General features: G+C 38.3%; 1 long non-coding RNA gene across 1 annotated transcript; it reads right to left on the reverse strand.

Annotated features, from left to right (window-relative positions):
* Positions 1-739: 739 nt before the first annotated feature.
* LOC103100682 (uncharacterized) lies at positions 740-5,689 on the reverse strand. Its single transcript, XR_470142.2, has 4 exons — positions 5,596-5,689; positions 5,461-5,507; positions 3,704-3,781; positions 740-2,230 (listed from the first exon to the last, which is right to left on the reverse strand). It is a non-coding gene; the product is annotated as an uncharacterized LOC103100682 (long non-coding RNA).
* Between the last annotated feature and the right edge of the window lie 1,005 nt (positions 5,690-6,694).

The raw sequence follows: 6,694 nt of genomic DNA on the forward strand, positions 1-6,694 counted from the left end.
CATCCATCCATCCATCCATCTATCTATCTTTCTCTCTCTCTCTCTCTCTCTCTCTCTCTCTCTCTCTCTCTCTCTCTCTCTCTCTCTCTCTCTGTCAATCACAGCTGAAGGCAAGAATTCCAAAAGGGCATAGGTAAGGAGAGGGAGCCATTCAGACCTGAGAAATAAATGTAGGAACATGCAAAGGGATCTCTTTTGAATTCAGTTGTTTCAGTCATGTCTGACTCTTTGTGATCCCATTTGGGATTTTCTTGATAAAAATACTGGAGTATTTGCCATTTCCTTCACCAGCTCATTTTGTCCATAAAGAAACTGAGGCTAATAGAGCTGAGTGACTTGTCCTGGGTCATATAGCCACTAAGTTTCCAAGGCCAGATTTGAACTCAGGAAGAAGAATCTTCCTGACATCAGGTCCAGCACTCTATCCAATGCACCATCTTGCTGACCCAGAAGGAGCACTAAATGTCTCCCAAAGTTTCTTCCAGTTTTAAATCTATAATATTATGATTTCATGAGATAGAATATTGTAAATGCAGAGCACATGATGGAAAGTAAAGTCAGTCTGGAAAGAGAGGTTGGAGCTAAACTGTGAAGGGCCTTAAATGTTAAACAGAAGGATTTATACATTATCCTAGAGTTGATATAGAACATTGAAACCCAGACTGTCTCCAAATATATAGAATATAAATTAAAAAATTAGAATGCTGATCAGAAGCTATAAGCATTTTTGTACCTTTTGTCATGTTACTGGTAGGACTATGCTTGTCAAAGAATTATGGCCAGTTTCCCTATATTTTACATATATTACCATCATTGACTTATCTTCAACTTTTACCAGGTTTGTTTTTTTCTTCTTCTAATTTTGGTCTGTAGCTCAGACTCATTTTAAATTGCATTTTTCTAATTATTATTAACTTTAGTGACCTTTCAAGTAGTTATATTTTGTCTTTCTTGTTTTTGAGAAGTGTTTGTTCATATCTTTGGAACATATTTATCTAAAACTGGCTCTTAGCCTTTGTAAATTCATGGCCATTCTTTATGGATTGTGGATATCTGGGTTTTATTTCCTTTATATTATTGGTAATTAAGACATTTTCTTTTATCTAGGTTTGAAGATAGAACTTTCTGTTCTTTTCTAAATTATTTATGATATGATTGTATTTAGATTTTAAAAATCTTTTTGGAATTTATAGTATCAGGCCCAATGCCACCAAACTACTGTGCTGTTTTCAACTGCTAGGTGAGTCAGTAGGTAGAGTATTTGGCATGGAGTCAGGTAAACCTGAGTTCAAGTATGGCCTTGGGTCCTTCCTAGCTATGTGACCTTGGGGTCACAACCTTTGCCTGCTTTCTCATCTGTAAAATGGGGATAGTTATAGTACCTATCTCCCAGGGCTGTCGTGAGCATCAAACAAGCCAGTTTTTGTTAAAGCACACAGTGCCTGGCACATAGTAGGCTTTCTATAAATACTAAGTTTTATTATTACTCTACAGTTTTCCAGGTATTTTACTTAAATAATGTATTCCTTCCCCCTGCAAGGTGCATTCTTTGTTTTATGGAACGCTATTCTGCTGTATGCATTTGATTCTCTTTTCCTAATCAACTTTTCTATGGGTCTGTGAGCACGCCACGATAGTTACTTATTCCAGTGATGTACATTGTAATTCATTCATAATCTCCTTCTATGTGACTCCCATTCCTGCTTCCCATAAATTTTCCACAGGGTTCCACTCAGTGTGCTTAAAGCTCTTTTTCTATGTCTCTGAACATTATATGTGATACCAAGGTAGCATGGGGACTATCGGTTTTTATTCCTTACTCATTTTGGGAGTGTTCTGGGAGGACTAGCTCTTCGGTGTGAACCCCTTTCAGGGCTGCCCATCCATCCACCTTCGATGTCTACCTTTTACCCAGTTCTCATTGCTGGCTCAAAGAAGCCACATGCAGAGTGGCCATACCCCAGTAAAACCATCTTAACAGGTTGAGGATAACCAACAGGTCTCAGCTCCATTGGTGAGTTAGGGGATGTCTACCCCAAGCAAGTGAAGACATCTCTGGAGAATTAGGCAGGTGAGAAAAATTCATTCCAATGACCATGAAGGCAGCTGAAACAGGTGCTGTGCAGTGCCTAGAGCTTGGTCAGACACTAAAGATGCCAGGGTCATCCACTGCATCCCAGGCCATTGCCAGTCATCTTGACTTTTATCTTGCCACTGCACTTTGAGGACTCTGGAAGAGAGAGGAAGTTGATGACTTTGTGCAACTGTAATTGATGTGCAAATCAAGATGTCACCCCCTTGTGTCATTGGTCCTCTTTGAAACAAAGGACAAACAAAATATATATGTGTGTATGTATAAAACGTTATGGGTACCTTTATATATACAAACATGTTCATATGTATTTTGTTTTGACCCATAATTTGCCATGTTGTTTATACACCCTTATGTATATAATTGGTTTTGACCTATGGTTGGTTCAGTATGGAAAAATCCTTGTGTGAACACTCTTTCTACTGATTTAGATTAGCAACTCATCCATAACAACTAATCTTAGACTCTTAGCCTTTGTGTATATTCTTAAGTCTCTAAGACTTAGTGAATTGCCTAGATCACTAGGAGGTTAACTATTTTGTCTGTGGTCATGCAAGAAAGCATATGATAGGGGTAGAATTTGGATTCAAGTCTTTCTGACTCTAAGACTAACTTATACCCTATACCCTACATTTGTCCATTTAAAATATTTTATATAATAAAGATTTATGAGTTTTAATTCCAATGTCAAAAGAAATTGAGGAAAGCACATTAGGTAAACCTGATGTAACAAGTTTGTGGGAGGACAAGGACAAAATTTGTACCAAGCAGGAAGGCATGGATGGGTTAAAATGAGCACCATTAGAGAGCAATCCATGTGGCTGAGATTTCAGATCTGTTAGAATAGTTGAGCTGAGCATCCTGACTTTAAGTTGAATGTTGTTCAGCTGTGTTCTACTCTTTATGACCCCATTTTGGGTTTTCTTGGCAAAGATACTGGAGTGGTTTGTATTTTCTTCTTTAGCTTATTTTACAGGTAAGGAAACTGAGGCAAACAAGGTTAAATGACTTGCCCAGAGTTGCACAGCTAATAAGTGTCTGAAGCTGGATTTGAACTTAGATTTCCTGACTCCAGACTCATCAGACTATCTGCTTCACCACCTAACTGCCCTTAAACTGAATACCAGAAGTGTTAAAAGGGAGGGGCAGGAGTCTATAGTTCATACTACGTCTCATCTTTGGTGGCATGAACAATAACCCTCTGCCTCAAAGACGGTGGTCTAGAAAAATGAAGTTCTGTTTTAGCCTGAGACCAAATTAGATAAAATATACATTTCATGTTGATGCAAATTACGGTTTCCTGAACCACTAAGCTGAAGTTAAATGAGAAGGAAATCAACATGAAGTCTGTACCTTGTAGGAATCAATCACTGGTTTGACTTAAATTATCTATTTTTTTGAAAGAGGTTTCCCTGGGTATAATATTGCTTGATTCGGAATAAATTGTCAAATGTCCTATAAAGGTAAGACATGTAGGCAAGCCAATGATTAAGGTGAATTTAAGTCTATCTCCAAAATGCTTTATTACAGAAACATGAATAAAAACATGTCCACTTTTATCTTTTAAGAACTTGAAACCATATATTCAATGCACTAAATTGAAGAACCTACCTTGTATTAGATGCCGTGATGGATACAAAGAACAAGACCTGGGCTCTTCTCTTTTAGTCTTTAAGGAAATAGTCAGACCTAGGAATAAAAGTTTGTAGTCAGACATATTGTAGGCTAGTAATAAATGTGAAAAATGAAAATTCACTTTGAATTATTCTTGTGCTGCTCTATCATCTAATGAGCAATAAATATCTTAAAGTCAAAGCTGAGGGGCAGCTGGGTGGCTCAGTGGAGAGAGCCAGGCCTGGAAATGGGAGGTCCTGGGCTCATATCTGGCCTCAGACACATCCTGGCTGTGTGAGTCTGGGCAAATTACTTAATCCCAATTGCCTAGCCCTTCCCACTCTTCTGTTTTGGAACTGACAAGTTCTAAAATTCTAAAATAAGAGGTAGAGGTTGAAAAAATCAGTCCTGAAATCCAAACCACTGTTATTGGACTGTGATGCCAACAAGCTATTGTTTATGAGATAATGCTAATAACAACTGGAATTTAAAGAAGTCTTTTTAAAGTTTGCAAAATTATTTAAATATATCATCTCATCTTAGGATAGTGTAGTTGAAAGGCTTTGGGACTGGAGTGAAAGGACCAGGGTTCCCATCTTGGCTTTACCACTTACTGTGAGACCTTGATCAAATCTCTTTTTACCTTCTTGGACCTCAGTTTCCTCATTTGTAAAATGAAGTGACTATATTAAATACCTTCTACTGTACCTTAAAACATTTTTTTACCTTATTATTGTGTGAACTAATTGATTTGAGCCTCAAACTGACCAGTATGGGTTAGGTATCCTAGGTATTATAACACCTCATGAAACAGAGACTTTGACAGGTTAAATGACTTGCCCACAGTCATATAGCTAGTGAATGCCAGAGGTAGAATCTGAATCCATTTCTTCCTGATTTTAGGTTGACTATACTCTGCCATATTGAATAATTAAAACTGACTTGCAACCAAAATAAACTCAAAGTCCTAACAAGTAGTTTGAGTTTTCCTTTAACTTGCATTTATTGCTTTTTCTCAGTCTCTGTGAATGTTTGCTGTGCTGGATTCATTTTGTACTATTTGTATATTGCTCATCTGGTGGCATTACAAGCCTGCTCTACAAGTACCCACAGACGGCTTTATTTTCCATTGCTATTAAATCATTTTTGAACGAGACATAATTCTCCAAGTGCCTGGTGAGTTCTCTCTATTTGATCAGGCCAGATTCCATAAAAATGTAAATAATCAAAACCCTTCTGGGGTTATTTATCATAGCTTACTCTGTGGCTGTAAATTCATGTATTAATTTCAGCTGCAAGGTTCAGTAGGAAGAAGAAGATTAATAGTTGGACATAGGTTCTACCACCCAACATTGTCTCTATGTCCTCACTGTCCTTCAGTTTCCAGAGTATAAAATTTCATTTTATTTTTTGAAAAAAAGAATTGAAATGATTATGAAAATAGATTCTAATGTAGGAAAAAATGCATGTACACATATACATATAAATACAAATATTCACAAAATTCACAAAATATTCACAAAAATATAGCATCCTTTTGCCTGAGGCCACCCTTCTGATATGGAAAAGCAGCAATTCTGTGCTGGGGAGAAAGGTCCATAGGTCCATTGACCTGGGTGCCTAAAAGAAATCAGGTCAAAGTGAATTGAAATATTTCCTGATTGTAATAATCATTCAACATCCTTTGTGGGGGTCAAGAAATTTACTAAGAAAAAGAGCTCAGATAAATGGGTACAGAAGGATTGGTTCTCTACCTCTAATCATGCCTCTTCCCCTGTGGCACTGGCTCCATTCACCATAACTAGAGACAATAGATGGAGAAAGAACATTATATTATGGGATGAGATGGAAGGATGATAATCCATTCAAGCGATTTGTAAGATACATACCAGTGGGGAATGGAGATCCTCATGTGTGCAGTACCTAACTATTTCTAAAACTCGAGAGTTTTCCAGTTGGGCTCAATGATGACCTCTTGGTGATATATATATATATATATATATATATATATATATATATATATATATATGTATGTATACTGTTTTAGAGGGCTGGTTTGGGTATAATGGAGAAAGAGTAGATGATCCCAGAAAGTAGAAGGAGGTTGAGATGGATTCCCCCCTTCAGTCTTCAAATATGTCTCTCCACTAACCCTGCCTTTTCTCCCCTCTAATAACTCTAATAACATTAATCTAATAACTGATTAATGGGTGAACCTCTTCCCTTGAGGAAAGAGAGAGAAATCAGCTCTCTCCCCGTTCAATATGACAAGGAAGTCAATTTAAGATAACTGACACTTTATTCTAACAAATGGTGGCTAGGGGTAAGATAACAAGATGTCTGCAGGTTGGAGCTCATAGGAAAGAGGTCTAAAATATCTTTCTCCCTCCCCCCAAAGTTGAGAGACCCAGGCTTGTAAGCCTGGTCTCTAAGAGGCTCAGGGTTTGGTGACCCCCTGGTCTTAGTACAGCAGAGTCAATGTTGAGACTCAGGGTGTCATAGGAGCTGTGTGAGATCTTCCATGCTGTTCTTCTTCTTCTCAGGTTTTGCCACAACTCTTGGTGTCTTGGGGGGGGGGGATAGTGATTAGGATCAATGAGGGATTTTGTATGGCTCAGGAGAGCAATCTCTGATCAGCCTGTCACCCTTGGCTTCTCCAGCAAGAGAGAGATCAACTGTCTCCTCCTGGAATCTCCTCTTCCCTCAAGATTCCAAACCTCCTTCACCATCCCTTGCTGTGGATGCGAACCTCACCATGTCCTCCAAACTCTGTCCCTCAATGTCTCTGGATCATTCCTCTATCACAATGCCTTTTCCTTCTAGAACTCAGACTCTATCACCCCACTGTTCTATCTTGTTTCCTCCACCAGCTTCCTGTGACTTCCTGTGACTATCTCCTTTTTCTCCTGCTTCTGCTTCTGCTTCTCCATATGAGAAGGGTGACCATAGATGAAGGGGTGCTTTATTGCATTTATTTTGTGAATGCTT

This window comes from Monodelphis domestica, chromosome 7 (assembly GCF_027887165.1).
Source record: "Monodelphis domestica isolate mMonDom1 chromosome 7, mMonDom1.pri, whole genome shotgun sequence".
Lineage (NCBI taxonomy): Eukaryota > Metazoa > Chordata > Mammalia > Didelphimorphia > Didelphidae > Monodelphis > Monodelphis domestica.